Source organism: Gossypium arboreum, chromosome 3, assembly GCF_025698485.1.
Source record: "Gossypium arboreum isolate Shixiya-1 chromosome 3, ASM2569848v2, whole genome shotgun sequence".
NCBI lineage: Eukaryota > Viridiplantae > Streptophyta > Magnoliopsida > Malvales > Malvaceae > Gossypium > Gossypium arboreum.
In genome coordinates this window covers 43,128,893-43,148,189 of record NC_069072.1, presented here as the reverse complement: position 1 = coordinate 43,148,189, position 19,297 = coordinate 43,128,893, and the positions used below count along the sequence as shown (strand labels likewise).

Genomic DNA, 19,297 nt, shown 5'->3' with positions numbered 1-19,297 from the left:
CAAAAAGTACTAGAGCTCCCCACGATGAAAAACTCAGTCTCGCAAAGCCCTTTTCTGTTAGCTCTTGCAACTATGCCTTTAACTCTTTTAACTCTGTTGGGGCCATCCTATACGGAGCAATCGAAATGGGTGTCATACTGGGGAACAACTCAATTCCAAACTCTACTTCCCTCACCAGTGGCAATCTGAGTAGTTCTTTAGGAAACACGTCTGTAAACTCGCAAACCACTGGTACCGATTCAATCTTCAACTCAGACACTTGAGTATTTAACACAAAAGATAGGTAAGCTTCATATCATTTCCTCAAATATTTCCCGGTAGTCAAAGAAGATATTACTAGAGGCAAATTATCCGACTCATCTGGTCTGACTCGAAGAACATTCCCGTCTCCACATTTCAACTCGATTATCTTTTTCCCACAGTCCACTACAACACTATGAGCAGTCAACCAATCCATCCCAAGGATTACATCAAACTCATTAAATGGCAATAACATCAAGTTAGCCAGAAAACAATGACCTCTAATTGTCAAAGGGCAATTTCTACATACTTGATCCACTAGTACATGTTTGCCTAAAGGATTGGAAACTTTTATTACAAACTCAGTGGACTCTACTAGCATACCCATACGAGGTATCAATTCCATACAAATATAAGAATGGGTAGATCCCGGGTCAGTTAAAGTAATAACAGATATTTCATGGATAGAAAAGGTACCCGTGATCACGTTGAGAGACTTTGCCTCTTCCCGAGCACGTATAGCATAAGTCCTTGCAGGCGCTCTGCCCTCGGACCTCATCACAACATCTCTTGGTGTGCCTCTACTGCTAGCCCCACTTCCGGGGTTCTTTTGTGATCTACCCCTCAAGGGAGCACTGCTTGCTTTCATATCTTGTTTTTTCTCTCTCATCCAACTCGGGACAATCACGGATGAAGTGTTCCAATGATCCGTACTTGAAACAGCATCTTTCATTCCTTCGGCACTCGCCAAAATGATGCCTACCACATTGCGAGCGGTCTGGCCTATTTGGTCGAGTGCTACTAACACTTGCGACCGAAGTGGTCTGGGCTTTCGAAGTTGTGTTCTACCGGTTCCTGTTCCTATTTGAATACCCCACCGAAGCATTCGATCGGATAGTGAACTCTCTCGATCTTTTAGATGAGGACTAATCTGATTTTCCCATTAGTCTCTTCTTTGAACCCCGTGACTTAAAAGCCACTTTCCTCCTTTCTTTAATAACTTTTCTGCCTTACAGGCTCTTTCAACAAGTGCTACAAATTCCAGCAGCTCTAAGATGCCAACAAACACTCGGATATCTTCATTAAGGCCGTCCTCAAACCTCTTACACATGGTGGCTTCTGTAGATACGTACTCCCTCTCATACCTGCTAAGCCTCACAAACTCACGTTCATATTCCGTCACTAATATTCAGCCTTGTTTTAGCTCTAGGAATTCCTTCCTCTTTTAGTCTATGAATATTTGGCTAATATACTTTTTTTGAAATTCCTCCTGGAAGAATTCCCACGTGATCCTCTCTCTCGGTACGATGGACACGAGAGTGTTCCACTACTGATAAGCCGAATCTCATAAAAGCAACACTGCGCATTTCACGCACTTTTCAGGTGTGCATGATAGTTCATTAAATACCCTAATGGTATTTTCTAACCAAAACTCTACCCTCTCCAGATTATCATCTATGCTACCCCGGAATTCCTCGGCCCCCTTTTTTTGGATCTTGTCTACCGGAGGCTTATCTCTACTAAACATGTCCGTTCTTTGAGGAGCTACTGGGGCATACTGAGGAATCAGATGAGGTGAGGGCGGTGGAGTGTTTGGATTCACATGAACAAACTCCGTGCACCAAGCATCCATTATTCTGGGATAGGCTTCTCTAGCCTCTCCGCCTTCGCCCATAGTCATGGGCTCATTCTCAATTGGCGCGGTCCCTTCAGCAGGAGCTGGCATGTTTCTTTCCTTATCATCTGCCGTGGCTCTATCATGATCCACTTACTATATAAAAACATAATTTATAATCGTCAGAAATTATCACATTATCAATATACAGTTATGGCATGTATAGTTAAACTCGTACTCTCACTAAGTTAGTTATAAAACTGACTAAACCATAGTTTTGATACCACTAAATGTAACCCCCCATACTGGGGTGGAGTACTAGGCATTACCTATACTTGATCTCATGCATACAAACAATCTCAAGTCACCAAAACTCTGTCCAAATTAAAACTTTTTCAATTTCTACTTTAAACTTAATATTATGGGCCTATGAGCCTGGAATCGACCGTTGAAAACTATCCGGGACCATTCCGGTTCATTACACCAACCTTAAGAAATTTTGCCTTTAAAACAGGGCACACACCAGTGTAGAAGGGTAACACGCCCGAGTGACCAACTTGACATGGTCGTGCTGATGGCCCGTGTGACTCACATGGCCTACACACCTAGAGACATGCCCGTGTCCTTTACCCGTGTGAAATTAATTTCTAATTCACACCTACAAGGGTTTTCACACGGCCAGACACATGCTCGTGTTGATGGTTCGTGTCCCTCACATGGCCAAGACTTGCCCGTGTGCAAAAACTTGGGTATTCTATTTCTGACGTTAGCAATCCCAAAATGACACACGATCATGGCACATGCCCGTGTACTAGGTCGTGTCCTCCACATGGTTGAGATACACGGCCATGTCTTTGCCTGTGTGTTTATAACCATGCATACTGACTTGAAATTTTTACGTGTAGGGGACACACGGCCGGACTACATGCCCATGGGGCAGACCGTGTGTCACACACGGCCTAGACACATGCCCGTGTGTCTACCCGTGTAGACAATATAAGGCTATTTACCAAGCCTCATTGACACCCTTACATACCAAGTTCTATGCAAATATCAACCAACACCAAAACAAGTAAAACTCATACATCTAGATCAGTCACAATAAACATTCATTCAACTATGAAAATGCATTTTTTATAAAACTCAAAATGAATATTAGCCATCAATCAAGGCTTAATACAAAATGAAAGGTTTCCAACCCAAGCCAACTCATTTGGCCAATTCTCAAAGTCACAAAATAATAAAGTATAAGTCCTATACATGCCATATTAAAGAATATAAATCCAACTATACCGAATGCTTCGGTTGATAGTGTGATCGATATCTCTGACTTCTAGAATCCTTGAGCTAGTTAGGTGGCACTGTAAGGAAATGGAAAGGAAAGAGAGTAAGCATAAAGCTTAGTAAGTTGCATATAAGTAAATATAAAGCAACAATATATCATTGGTCAACATGCTCATAATACCGAGGTAGGCATAAGTATAACTTACTCATTACCATCCATACAAATCACAAGTTATATATATAGGGCTCATATCTCATACGTACCAATTAGGTACCTGTACCACTCACAACACGGTTATACTTTCTTTATTAATGTAAGAACATAACTTTCAACGTTGAACCATTCAGAATACTACTGGCTATTCATTAAGGCTCAAACATGGGTAAGGTGTCGATGCCATGTCCCCGACATGGTCTTACACTGGCTCATATCTCAAGTCGATGCCATGTTCTAGACATGGTCTTACACTGACTATCATCTCGTAGTCGATGCATGTCCCAGACATGTCATCCACTGGCTTACATCTCAAGGCCGATGCATGTCTCAGACATGTCTTACACTAGCTCTCGTCTCAATGCCGATGCCATGTCCTAGACATGGTCTTACACTGGCTCTCATAATATGGCTGATGCATGTCCCAGACATGTCTTACAGTAGCTCACAAACAAATGACCTAAACGTCATGGCACGAATATCCGATTTACTTCCTAAGGTTACAACGGAATTTCCACTATCTCAATTATCATTATACATTCTCAATTTCACAACCAAACAGTTCATGCTATATTAACTCAATACAATTCAATACATACAATAACAATGTAGTTATATTATTTACATACAGCTTACCTCGTATTACAAAACGTACACGACTAGTCGGTTTAGTCGATTTGCTTGGCTTTTTCCCGGTTTAGGTTCGGATTTGGAAATTCTTGATCTAAAATGGAAAATTGCACTCATTTAATCACTAAATAAAATTAAGCAATTAAAAATTCACATCTTCGGTAAAATGACCGTTTTGCCCCTAAACTTTGGCAAAATGACCATTTTACCCCTATGCTCGAAAATCGATTTTTATCAATTTTTTTTGCATATTAAGCCTAGCTTAACTCTTTTTACTCTTATAGCAACCCCAAATTCCTTTTATTTCACACATTTATCATTCATTTTACAACTTGTGCAAAATAGTCCCTTTAGGTGTGTTCAAGGTAACACCTTTCACAAAAGTTGTCTATTACACAACTAAGACTCATATTATTCCATAAAATTTTAGAAAACAACTTAAATGCTCTCATGGAAAAACCCTAGACCTTCAACCATTTTGCAAGATAGTCCCCTTAGTTGAAAGCTCATGCTTAAAGGGTCTCAAAAATGCAAAAATCATCAACAAAGGGTATGGAAATCACTTACTTGTGAGTGCTTCAAGTTGCTGAAAATTTTTAAGCTCTCAAACCCCCTTCCATGGCTAATTTTTGGTGGAGAAAAGAGATGATTAAGGGATGATATCATCCTTCTTTATTTTATTTCTATTTTAGTCAAAATTGGTCGCCTAACCCAACAAATTTTGAAAATTTTGACCACATATGTCTCCTATAGCCAACCACTCTATTTCTAGGGATCTAATTGCCCTTTAAAATCCCTCAATTTTGATTCTATAAATAAAATAACACTTTTAGCTTTCAAATTAGGACTTTTACACTTTATACGATTTAGTCTTTTTTCGCAATTGGGCTCACAAACGTCAAAATTAACTCACCAAATTTTCCATGTACTATTATAGGCATGCTATGACTCTATTTTCATAATAAAATAATTCCTCTAACTTCAGATTTGTGGTCCCAAGACCACTATTTCGACTAGCCCCAAAATCGGGTTGTTACAGGTACTCTATTCTGAATTTAAGCTGTTGTCTTTAATGTTTCTTCCCAAAGGGACTCAGGTAAGGTAGAATAAGCAATCATGCTCCTTACCATATCCTTAAGAGTCCTGTTTCTTCTTTTAGCTACACCATTCATACTGGGTGATCTTAGCATCGTGTACTGTGGGATAATACCACATTCCTCTAGGAATTTCGCAAGTAGTCCTAGACATTGATCACCTGAGCCATCATATCTACAATAGTGTTTACCACTACGATCAAATTTGACGCTCTTAATCCTTTTGTTGAGTTGATTCTCAACTTCAAATTTATAAGCTTTAAACAGGTCCAAAGACTGAGATTTCTCATGAATGAGATATAGGTACCTATAACGTGAGTAATCGTCTATGAATGTTATAAAATATTATTGACCGTTTCAGGTTGCTATAGGGAATGGCCCACAAATATCTGTATAAATTAATTCTAAGACCTCTGAAGATCTTTTTGCACCCAATCTCTTGGTTTTGGTTTATTTCCCTTAATGCAATCGACATAGACATCAAAGTCTATGAAGTCAACGGGCTCTAAAATATCATCAGACACAAGACATTCAACTTAAACTTTTGAGATATGACCTAAGCTCTTATGCCATAATGGTGCTGAAGTTTTTTTATTTAATTTTCATTTAATACCACGTGATTCCACATGCAAGGTTTCATTATAGGATGCAACTATTTCTAATAAAAAAGGCTGTCATAAGTATTTAAATAACTAGTTTCAACAACATTCAAATTTAAAGACAAACTAAATTGATTATTTCTGAATGAACAATAATATCCAAATTTGTCCAATGAAAAAATAGAAAATTAATTCCATTTAAATGACGGTACAATAAAAGTGTCTTTTAAATCCAAATAAACACTAGTTCCTAATAACAACCAAAAATGCTCAATTGCTTCCAGTAACTCAAGCAACCCTGCATAGAAACTCTTATATGAGTAGTAACACCAGAATCTATTCACCAAGTGTTTCTAGGTACTAAAGCTAAATTAACCTCAGAACAAACCAAATTAAGAATTATACCTTTCTTGGCATGCCAAACATGATATTTAGTACATTCATTCTTCTTGTGTCCAGACTTGTTACAAAAGAAACAACTCTCTATAGCTTGCTGTTGTTTCTTTTGAGCTGGACCCTTAGTAGCTTCATTCTGATATTTTCTTTTCTTAACTTTGTCTTAGGGGCATTTGCTAAATGAGTGCTTTCAGCGGTATGACGTTTCAACCTTTCTTCCTCTTACACACAATGAGAAATGAGCTCATTTAAAGTCCATTTCTCCTTTTGACAGTTATAAATAATTTAAAATTGATTGAACTATGTAGGAAGCGATACCAAAACCATAAGAATTAGCGATTCCTCAGAAAGCTAGATCTTAAGTGCCTTAAGTCTTGAAGCGACATGGAAAATCTCTATAATGTACTCCCTTATGTTTCCTTGACCCTTATACTTCATAAACATCAAAGAAGTCAGAATTGATGTTATCTCAACCTTATCATTTTTAGCAAAACATTTCTGAATTTTATCAAGGAAACCCTTGGCCTGAGTAATCTCTTTAGATTCTATGCCCCTAAAGGCTTTTAGAATGGTATGTTTCATAATCATTAGACTCATGTGAATTGAACAATCCAACCTCTCAAAATCCCTCTTAACATCAGGGGTGCTTTCCGCAGTGAGAGGTGTAGGTTGTTCTTCCCTTAGTGCAAGGTCTATATCCATACAACCAAGCATTATAAGTAAGTGTATTTTCCATTCCTTAAAATTAGCCTCATTAAGCATGGGTATAGAACTTGTATTAGCAGATATTGTAGCAGCAGAAGATGAACTTGTTGAATATAGAACAAATAAAAAAAAGCTCACATTAATATTCATAAGTAAACAATAAATTCAAGATAATGACTAATCCAATCTTAAGATACCAAACACAACATTAATATCAAGTCTTTGGACAGTAATATTAACAATAAGCGATACTCTTGTTGTAGCAATCAAATATTGACTGTAATACCCCCTTACCTGTATTCAACACTGGAACAGGGTACGAGGCATTATTGGACTTATAACTTAAGCAATCATACCTTTCCGAGTCATAAACTTGCATCAAAATTAAAACCATTCGTATTCAATCATCAAGTCCCTAATACGATCCTACAAGGCCCAAAACATACTGTAGAAGTGGTTCAAGACTAAACCGAGAACTTTAGAATTTTTTACAAAAACTTAGAAAACTTTTGTTATAAACAGGTGCTACATGCCCATGTGGTTTGGGACACGCCCGTGTGGGCAGGCCGTGTGGTTAGATATACGCCTATGTCCTTAACCCGTGTAACTCTCTGACTTGCAATGCATGTACAAATTGATGTCACACGGCCAAGTCACACACCCATGTACTAGGTTGTGTGGGTAATTAAATTTCATTAAATAGGTGTAGACTTCACACGCCCGTGTCTCTGCCCATATGTTCAATTCTGAGCATACTATTTCTAAAAATTAAGGTGCAGGGGACAAACGGCCAGAACACTGCCCATGGGGTACACCGTGTGTTACACACAGCCTAGACACACACCTATGTGGACAAAATAAAGGCTATTTACCAAGCTATTTTCCACCCTCATTTACACCTACACATACACCAATTCAATGGCACAATTCATGGCATACTTAAACAACCAAAACATCCACAATCATGGCTAGAGCATATCATTTCATTGTCAACACTTAACATACTTACAACATCATATTCCACCAAACCAAATCATACCAATCTCACAACCACAAGTATCAACACCACCACTAAGACTACTATCAACTTGTATTCACTCATCAAGGTGTTATAACATATTAATGAACCAACTCATCCATTTCACAACAAGGCATTAGACCACAATCAAAAAGTAGCAAACCAATGTAAACTAAATCACTAAAGAGCTTTAGCACATACATGTATATAAGTAGACTTACAACCAAGTTAACCAAAATGAGCCAATTTACATGGCCAATTTCCACAACAAGCCTTTGATAATTACAAGCCAATACATTTGGGTAAAATCACAATGACACATAGAACAAAATAACCACGTCTTTATACATGCCATATACTTAAAATGCTAAATTTCATCGATACCCAAAATGAGAGTTTTGATAGTGTGATGCGAATCTCTGACGATCCCCAATCCGAGCTAGCTTGGCGACACTATAAAATGTGGAAAAATAAACGGAGTAAGCTATATAGATTAGTAAGTCTATATGTAAGAAATAAGCAAACCTTACCATACATTGATCATGCAAGTAACATAACATAAGATAACATAATATACCATGAGTTTCACAATCATAATTCATTTCTTCACCAACTTACCTTGAATTCATCATTTTTTGAGATTTAATAAACCTAAACTTTATGTACATACCTGTACCATCTCGAAACGAATTTACACGTATTATCATCTTTGACATACCCGTGAACCACTCGGAATAATAATGTCGAATACTCTGGAATTTTGCACACTAATTGCCGCATATGTAGCCAATTCTACCTAAGTCTCATATCTCATAATTGCTCGCTCTCGAGCTATCGACGGGCTTGCTCACACAAGCTATCAAGTAACCTCAACATATGCCAGTATACTGAACCACCGGTAGGACGTATAGGACCAGCACCTAGATCACGTAATCACATAACACATGGTAACCCTAGTGACAAGTCACTTGTATCCTACTCTATTCCTAAGGTTCAAACGGGATTTCTTACTTGTCGTATCATCGTAGAACTTATTCGTAGAATTAAAATCTTCCACATAGTCAATCATATATTTCATGCAATATTACAGCATTTAAATACAATTATATTAAAGCTTATGTAACATACGAACTTACCTCGGATACAAAAACGGTCAAACGAGTCTATTCATCAATTACTTTGGTTTTTCCCCGATCGAGATCCGAACTTTGTTTTTCTTGATCTATAATACCAAATTCATCTCATTTAATTATCACATTATTCAATTTAGCCCAAAAACACATTATGGAAAAAATTACATTTTTACCCTTAACTTTTCAACATTTTACAATTTAGTCCCAGGCTCATAAAATGAGTTTCATTCAATTTCTTTCCAACCCAAGCCTAGCCAAACCTTACTCATATTCATACCAGCCCACATTTTTCATTTATTTACACTTTTCTACACATTTTACAAATTTTTACAAATAACTCCCTAATCGACTTTTTTACCGAAAATTACTTTGTAAAAGTCGTTTAACAAATAATAAACAAGCATTTTCTACCATCAAACATCAAAATAAAAACATATCATCATGGGTCAAATTTTAGACTTTAGTTTTCTTTCAAATTATTCCTTGAAATAGCTAAATCAAGTTACAACGATTTCAGAAATATAAAAATCGTTAAAAACGGAACAAGAATGGACTTACAATCGAGCTTGAAAGTGGCCAAAACCCTAGATATGGACTCCCTTGAAATTTTGACATAGGAGGATGAAGATGAATAAAAAATTTGACTTATTTTTAGCTCATTAAATCATTTAATTACTAGTTTACCAAAATGCCCTTAATACAAAACTTTGGAATTTTTTCTAACCATGTTCATTTTTGTCCATTATGAAGTATAATGGTCTAATTACCATTTAAGGACCTCTAATTTAGAATTTCATAACAATTAGACACCTTTAACTTATAGAATTCAAGCTTTGCACCTATTACAATTTAGTCCTTCTAGTCAAATTGAGTACTCAATCGATAAAATTTCTTAATGAAACTTTCAAACAATTATTTTATCATGCTGTAGACCTTAAAGAAATAGTAAATCAAATATTTCTACTTCAAATTTGTGGTCTCGAAACCATTGTTTCGATTTGACCCAAAAATGAGCTGTTACATTGACAATAAATTATGTGAAACAATTAATCAATCTTTGGACTAACTTATTGCTCACATAAAGTACCTTATAATTGTTACACATTTATTATCACAGATGTCGTTGAAATTCTGCCAAATATTAACTTACCTTTGGGTCAATTAAGAAACGCATGAATTATAAAAACATATAATCAACTTGGTATTTTAAATAAACTAATCTACACAAAAGAGGACTTTGGCGGCATTTTGTTTGAACTAATCTATTTAAAATATTAGACATCCTTAATTAAAACTCAAAGCCAAAATCTAAATTTATTTGTTTCATAATAAACTTATCTTAATTTCATCTTTCCACCAAATTAAAAGATAATTGTATGTATATGTATATTTTTCCCAAAACAACATACATCAAAATTAAATATTAAAAAACAATATCATAATAATTGACATATCCCAAAATTCAAACTATAGATTATATTATCACAATTTAATTAACTATTTGGAATCATAAAATATCAAAACCTAACATTCTAACCATGCTATATATATATATATATATATATATATATATATATTTACAATAAAATTCAAAATCAAATTTCACATATCTTTAAACTTAATGCAATTAATCCAATAAACCCACGTATCCTTCAATTCGAACTAAACGAAAACTAATGATGAAACCTTTTCCAAGCACTAGACAAATATCGAGAAAGAAGAAACAAAAGAAATTCAAATCAATGAAAAATTGCAAACATCTCGTTCTGTACTTTCCTTAAGAAACGATAAAGAATGTAATAGATTAAAAAAACAACAAATAATAACCAATCACCATTAATAATTAATAACAAACCATGACTTAAGATCCAATAATTAAATTACGTGGGTTTGGTCATTATGAATTGAAAGACAATAATTCAAAAAACAAAATCAAGAATTGGAAGTAAAATTACATGGGTTTGGTATAAACCCTAAAAAATTAATCATAATTAAGTAAAATCTAAAAAAATTATCAAGAATTTCAAAGATTTAATATATATATATAGAAAATATTAAATCCATAAAATTTCATGAATCAATCATTCCAAAAATAAAGAAACTTAATCAATTCTCAATGATTTGACATTACGAGGCTCGGGTGTCACTTGTTAGAATCGTAAAAACAAGATTAAATATAAACTTAAACTGTAAATCAGGATTTGTCATGTCAAATCATCAAGAAGAAAATAAGAATAAAACTAGGTGTAGAAGCGTACCTAAATCTATGAATTCCTTGAAGTTTTTTTCGGGTCTTGGGGATTTGATCTTTCAAATTAGCACACAAGAAATTTAGAGACTATTTGTTCTCTCTTTCCTATGGATGGGATATTAAAAAAGTTATTTTGTGTGTAATTTGGTAACCATAACCCTAATATATATAACTTTGGCACATTAGCCCTAATTCCTAATCAACCCATCATTGATTAGAAATTAGTTACTAGAGTATAGACACATATTTGACCCATACTTTATTTAATAATTAAATTCCAATAATTATGTTTTATATGGTTGATAATGTTTTTCTAAAGATAAGTATAATTTAAAATTAGTTGTATTAAAAATGTTTTTAGTCTTACAAAATAAATCATTTCATATAATTATATATTTTATATAGTCTTTAATTTTTTTATATTTGACATATATAAAATGATTGTATTTGAAATATTTTATATTCATAATCAACATTGTTTTAAGTTCATTTTATTTTATAATTTAACACATAGATTTATTATTAAATACTTTTATTGCTAATAAATTTTAATATAATTATAAAATATTTAGAAATACATTTCCTTAAACTAAATATTGTCATATATATATTTAATCATTAAAATATAATTAGATTAGTTTTTTACCGGTAAATTTTGTTTTTTCGATTGAAGTGTTTCGTTTAAAATTTTATTAAAAATATATATATTATATTCGTTAATTTGGATATATAATATTAAAATGATTTAAAATTAAATATAAATTCATATGCTCATAAAAATAAAAGAAAAAGAATTAAAACTAATATTGCAACATGAAATAGATAAAAGTTTATAATTTAAATAAACAACGATGATTATATCCTTCTTTCACTATTTGCAGATTTGATTAATTCATTCAATTTAATTAAAGTAAATAAAAAGGAATTAAAATAATTAAATTTGATTGATTTAATTAAATTAAATATAAGAAAATTTAGATAATTAAACAATGTTATTATATCAAATATAGAATGGTATGTAATTGAGTTATTAAATGGATTTTAGGGTATGCGATTTTAATTAGTAATTGAAAAGAAAATGAAGTTTAGGTGATAAAATAACGTTGATTTTATAGATATGGGAAGAAATTAAATAATTAAAAAAATGTTTAATTCCATTAGTAAAGTTAAAACAGGTTTTATTTGATTTACGAACGCAATTAAAATTACAGTTTTCATGTTGGTTTTATTTTTGAAGTATGGTCAATTGTTTGGTTTATGTTTTGATATTTTCATTGGACTGTTTCTTTGGTTAAATCTAGTTGTGTTGGGCCAAACAGAAAAAAATAGGTTTATAAATTAAAATAATTGAATTATACGTGGTAGTTGTATTTTCTTTCAACATTTTAAATTTTTTTATTATTTTGAATGTTTTCAAATATAAACAGTATTTTAAATTAATTTATTAGAATGATCTAACTTTAAATTAATTTAGGCTAGATGCTCTAATTAGGACTTAACTTTGTGAGGATTGCTCACATAAATGTTAAATCTTTCAAAATGGTTATATAAGTACCTAACCTTTACAAAACACAAAACATTTCAAAATGGTCAAATATGGGTCATACCTTTTTTAAAGTGCTCAAGCAAGGGCTTCTTAACGCTGCCACATATCAGGTCTCAAATTATGTTTTTATTATTTTCTCCTCTTTTCAAGCAATATCTGATTCATTTATTATGTATTTTATTCTAGAAATGTTAGCATTTACCTAATTTTTACTCCAATTGGGCTGAAGTGTGTGAAAAGTCTTTATTTGATCACTTTTGTAACTGTTAGGCCCTTACATGACCAATTTTAAAAATTTGGCCCTTATTTTAGGGTTTAGCCATTATTTTATTACAATCATTTTTTTATAAATTTCCTACTACTACTTATATCATCATCTTTTAAATTAGAAGACAATACAGACTTTAGCATACTCAAACTTATGTCCTCTTTAATTTTAAAATTCAGTCATCACCAACATATGATGATGATTGAATTCAGTAGGGGGTCGATTAATAATTTTTTAGAATTTCAATTAACGGTTAATTCGGTTCGAAATCAGTTCATTAACTGAATTAATCGAAAATTTATATGTTTATATACATTTTACATATATTAACTTCAGTTAATTTTTTTATATGTTTTATGCTTGTTTTAACCAAAAAAAAATCATATAAATTTTGGTTAATTCAGTTAATTGACTGAATTAATTAAAAAAGTTCGGTTCTGTTAATTTTTTTTAAAAAAATTAAGTTCAGTTAATGGTTAAGTTTTTAAAAGAGTCATTTATTTCGGTTAATGCTAGTTCAGTCGGTTAACCGATTGAACATCCCTAGGGGGAGACACGATGATGAGAGATATGTCTAGGTGGTTGTTGGATTGGTTTTGGTGAAGGAAGTACGGGTGGTTATATATATATATGGGAGGTGTTACTTTCCGATATTACTTTTTCATTTTTTGATTTTCCTTCATCTTCTTCCCTGGTCTGTTCTTAAAGAGAGAAGGACTAAGGAGTCTTATGTATGGACGGTAATGACTAAAATCTGAGCATAAGGAAGTAAGAATTTCATAAGTTGGTAAGCTTTCCAATTTCTCTACATTAATGGATTTAAGAAGAGAGAAGATAGTTAAGGATTTCAACTATCCATCGAGTCTGTTCTATTTTGGTTGGGGATTGCGGTAAATCATTTAAATGACCTCTGCATGCAAGTAAAGTAGGATTCTTATGATGAATTATCTTCACCGAAAATTCTGAATTGGTTGTTATGTTTTGTAAGTTGGTGGTTAGGGTAGCAAGGGAGAAACTAAGTCACTGAATTTGGCGTCAACCTTCAGGTAAGTTCTCGAACTCAAGTCTTAAATGGATGTTTCCTGTGTTATTAGGGTACTAAATATGTTTGAATTAGTGTTTTACAAATGGTGAATCATCTTGTGGCTGAGTGTTGATGCATCGTGAAGTGTGTTGTATGCGCTAAACCTTACAAATAGTGAGTATGCTAAGGTGAAATGTGGATGTCTTGTGTGTGCATGTGGTGTTGACATGCAAATACCGTTTGGTTATGAGTCTAATCATGTTGAATTATAGTGTTGAATGATTGATGTGCTGTGAGGCATGTTGTATAATGATATACAATTGCACGGCTGATAGTAAGTGTGACTATGATGCATAGATAGAATCATTGGCGTGCTACATGTCGGATGATAAATAGTATTTATTGGCTGAGTCTTGTTTGTGATGTGCATGTATTTATGACAGTGGTTTTGTGGAGGTTCAGATGGACATGCACGGAGATTGTACGAATGGACATGAATGGAGTTTTGAACTGTACGGAGAAATGTACAAACTAGTATATGAGAGCCTTTATAGGACGTATATGAAAGCCCTTACCGGGTGGTATAAGGCTCTAGGAGCCTAAGGCTTTCTCCCAAGAAATCATGTAAATAATTATTACGAGCTAAGGAATTATATTGTCCACCTTTCATGCGAAAGCTGTGTAGACAATTTTTCAAAAAAGTGTCCGTGATTATGTACTTGCTTATACGATTATACATTTGTATGATTGCACGAATAGAAGTGCCAGAAGAGAGTCCGCACAAAAAGGTTATCCAGATGATATATTCTTTACTAATTCTCTGAAATTAACCGCTTCATAGACAGGTCAGCTAAGTCAATCAACGTCTGTTCAAATGGCGAATCATGAGAGAATGCCAACAAAAATGTAATGACTGACAAGTCTACGCCAGTAGTTTGCATGGTACTGTCTTTGTCCTGATGAAGTCAAGCAGAATTTCGGGTTTATGAAGCATAAGCATAATAACATAGCAATAGATACTAAGTTCAATAGAACTTACTCAAGTTTTTATTATGCTTTGCAGGTATGAGGGTAATTACAAGAAGTAGAGGAGGGACCAAGCCAGGATTTGCCAGAAAAGGCATGCCTCAGGGATTGAACTGTTGTAACCAATTATGAACCTTAGTAATTGTTCAACTAAACTTTATTGTAAATTAGATAGCTAGGAATTATATCTGAACTACTTTTCATGGCAATTCATCTAATTATCTTAGAGTTAAATTTGACTGGTTATTTAGTTTTGGTTATTAATGATAATATAGTTGGTGGAATTCTTAGAATATTTTATTTTCTATTTTAATCTTGTAAAAGTTATGTTTAACTATTTGTGATGCTCTGTAACTTGTATTCGGCGAACAAATCGGTTATAGGGTGTTATAATAATGATTGATTTTTAGTGGAGTCGAAAAATTCGATTTTGAGGCCAAATTTATTAAGTTGAGTTAGTCGAAAATTTTTTAATTGAGTAACTCCGAGCCGAATACAAAATTTAGAAATAAAATTATTTTGGAATTAATTAAATAGAATTATTTATTATTTTGTTAAATAGGTTATTATCTACAATGAATAAAGTGATAGGTGTTCAAACTAAAGAAATTAGATAAAGAACTTTACAAGCATTAAGTGGAAATTTAATCAAGGACTTGTGGATAACTTTTTCCTAATTAAATTTGAGTTAGTGGCCTAACATGATATCTACCATCCAATTCCATTAATAGTTTTATGAATAAACCTTAATCGTTGGACTATTTCATTAAGGATTGAAATTTGTTTAATTAAAAGAGAAGTACATATGTATATACTTATATGGGAGAGACAATGTAACACCCCTAACTCGTATCTGTCGCCGGAACAGGGTTACGGAGCATTATCGAAGTTTTCAAATCATTCGAACACATATTATAAACATATTATATCATATCAATAAACATATTAAAACCAAGACAAAACATACTTATTCTCCCTTATACGAGCCCTCGAGGCCCTAAATACGCGTTAGAAACAAGTCGGGACTAAATCAGAAACTTAGAGAAATTTTTAGAAAACATTGAAAATTTTCAACACTGCAGGGGTCACACAGCTAAGAGACACGCTCGTGTCTCATGTCGTGTGGGCATTCGAAGTAGGGAAACACGACCGTGTCCCAGCCCGTGTCCATGCTCGTGTAACTCACTAACTTGGGTCAGACGGCCAAGCCACACGCTCGTGTGTCAGGCCGTGTCCCCTTCGAAATAACCTCACACGCCTGTGTGATAGGCCATGTGCTAGGCCTTGTAACAACTTGACTTGCAACCCTTTGAAAATTACAGGAGACACACGACTGTGTGTCACACACGGCTGAGACACATGCCCATATCGCTGCTCATGTGGATGAAAGTAGGCCATTTTACAAACCATTTTTCTCACCCAACTAGGCATATACCTACAACCAAAATTTCACATATGCACAAGCCATAACAAGGCACCAAAATAATGCATAACCAATTCATATATGTAACACCCCGTACCCGAGACCGTTGCCGGAGTCGAACACGAGGTGTTAACGGACTTAATTCATTAATTAAACAGCTCATACAATTCATTTTAAAATTTCTAGACAAGCTGGCTAACTGCATCACAGTCGCTTTAAAAATCATATCTCGAGTTACGAAACTCGAAATCCAATTCCGTAAATTTTTCCTGAAACTATACTCATATATATATCTACTAATTTTTTTCTAGAATTTTTGGTTGGGCCAATTAGTACAGTTTATTAGTTAAAGTCTCCCCTGTTTCAGGGTTCAACTACTCTGACCTCTGTGTATTACGAATCAGATATCTCCCTGTACAGAGCTTCAATGACTATGCCGTTTATCTCTAATAAAACTAGACTCAATAAGGAATCTGTACATATAAAGCATGACTTCTAATTATCTTTGTAAAATTTATGGCGAATTTCCAAATTCAGAACAGGGGATCCAGAAATCGCTCTGGCCCTGTTTCACAAAAATTTAAACATCTCATAAAATATAGCTCATATACCTGTTTTGCTTATTCCATATGAAAATAGACTCATCAAGCTTCGATTCCATAACTTATTCATTATTTAATTCCATTTCTACTATTTTTAGTGATTTTTCAAACTCACGTCACTGCTGTTGTCTGAATCTATTTTATGGTAAATTTTACCTATTTCATGGTTTCCATGGATTAGCTAGCAATTTGACATACATAATACCAAATATGATCATGATTAGCCATTCCAATGGCTAATCATTACCAAGCATTTCTATTTCCATACCACTCAATAACCATATCATAAGACCATACATATAAAATGATTATAATGCTATACATGCCATACTCAAAATATACAAGCCATTATGCCAAGATGGTATACGGATAGTGTGAGCGTGCCTCCGACCGCTTCCGATTTCGAGCTGGCTTGTCAACACTACAAGGAATGAAAAGGAGGAGTAAGCATAAATGCTTAGTAAGCTCACATGCAAATAGCAAGTAACATAACCATATAAGCAAACATAAAACATCATTTGCATAATCATCACCAAGACATTCATATCACCTTTTCATTTATCATCTTACCATATTGTTGTTATATCGAGTTTTCAACCCGAGGGTTAAGTACATACCTGTTCAAAGTATCCATTTCACAACACTTACCAATACGTCCCTTTCATCTTGAGTATTCCTCCATTTGAGTAGAACTTTACCCGTTGAACACATCGAATATAATTCGGATACATGGAAAGTTTGCACATAAGTGCCACATATATAGCCAAGCTACCATGTAACCCGCCCATAAGTGAACTCGGACTCAACTCAACGAGCTCGGGCGTTCGATCCATAAGTGAACTCGGACTCAACTCAACGAGTTCGGATGCCTAGTTACATCTCACGAACTCGGACTCAACTCAACGAGTTCGGACGCCGCATCCATAAGTGAACTCGGACTCAACTCAACGAGTTCGGATGCCCAAATATCCCAATGACATGTCACTTGTATCCTAATCCATTCCTAAGGTTCAACGGACCTTTTTCCCAATCATGTGTCTCAACCATCTTCTACGGAATGCCGATACGATACTCGGTAGTATTTCATATTTTCCAAGTATATCACATAATTTGACATATTATCAAACAATTATCACAAGTATAATATTTCATAATAATTATCATATCATTTAAAAAAACATTAAACCATTTAAAATAATAACTATGTTACCAACATTTACATATGAACTTACCTCGTATGCGAAAATGGCTATTTTTACCATTTCGCCCACAACTTGGTATTTTCCCCATTTTAGCCCAATTTCAGTTTTCCTTGCTCTATCATTTAAAATATAGTCTAATTAGGACTCACATTATTCAAATTGACCTAAAATCATATTTTGGAAAAATTACAATTTTTCCCTAAACTTTTGCATATTTACACTTTTGCCCCAAAGCTCGTAAATTAAAATTCAGCCTATTTTCTTATGTTTTATGACATGCTGATCATTTTTCCTTCTATGGCAACATCAAATTCTCACTCTAACATGTACTTATGACTATTAGGTATTTTTACCGATTAAGCCCTTTTGCTCGTTTTCACTTAAAACCGAGTAGCACAAGTTGTCTAACATAATTTAAAACCTCATATTCTATCATAAAACACCAAAATACACAAATTTCACCTATGGGTATTTTTCCAAATATAAACCCTAGGTTAAATTATTGCTAGCATAAGCTAAATCGAGCTAGGGACTCCAAAAACGTAAAAATCATTAAAACGAGGCTAGAACGGACTTACAATCGAGCTTGGAAGCTTGAAAACCCTAGCCATGGTTTCTCCTTGCTATATTCGGCCATGGGGTTGAAGATGAGCAAAATTGGCTTTTAATTTTGTATTTTAATTCATTTTACCCTAAATGACCAAAATGCCCTTACTACTAAACTTTCCAAAATTCCATCCATGTCCAATTTTGTCCATAGACTTATAAATTGGTAAAATTACTCTTTAAGGACCTCTAATTAATAATCTAATTCAATTTTATGCAAAATACTTCTAGAACACAAGTTTTGCAATTTATTCAATTTAGTCCCAAATTTCAAATTAAGCACTTTATGCATAAAATTTCTTCACGAAATTTTCACACAATCATGCAATCATATCATAGACCTTAAAATAATCATAAAATAATTATTTATATCTCGGATTTTGTGGTCACGAAACCACTATTCCGACTAGGCCCAAAATCA

The 19,297-nt window shown here is 33.8% G+C and overlaps 1 long non-coding RNA gene across 1 annotated transcript; it reads left to right on the top strand.

The window, feature by feature from the left end:
• The first annotated feature begins 14,849 nt into the window (after positions 1-14,849).
• LOC128290455 (uncharacterized) lies at positions 14,850-15,327 on the top strand. Its single transcript, XR_008280309.1, has 2 exons — positions 14,850-14,959; positions 15,081-15,327. It is a non-coding gene; the product is annotated as an uncharacterized LOC128290455 (long non-coding RNA).
• Positions 15,328-19,297: the final 3,970 nt, after the last annotated feature.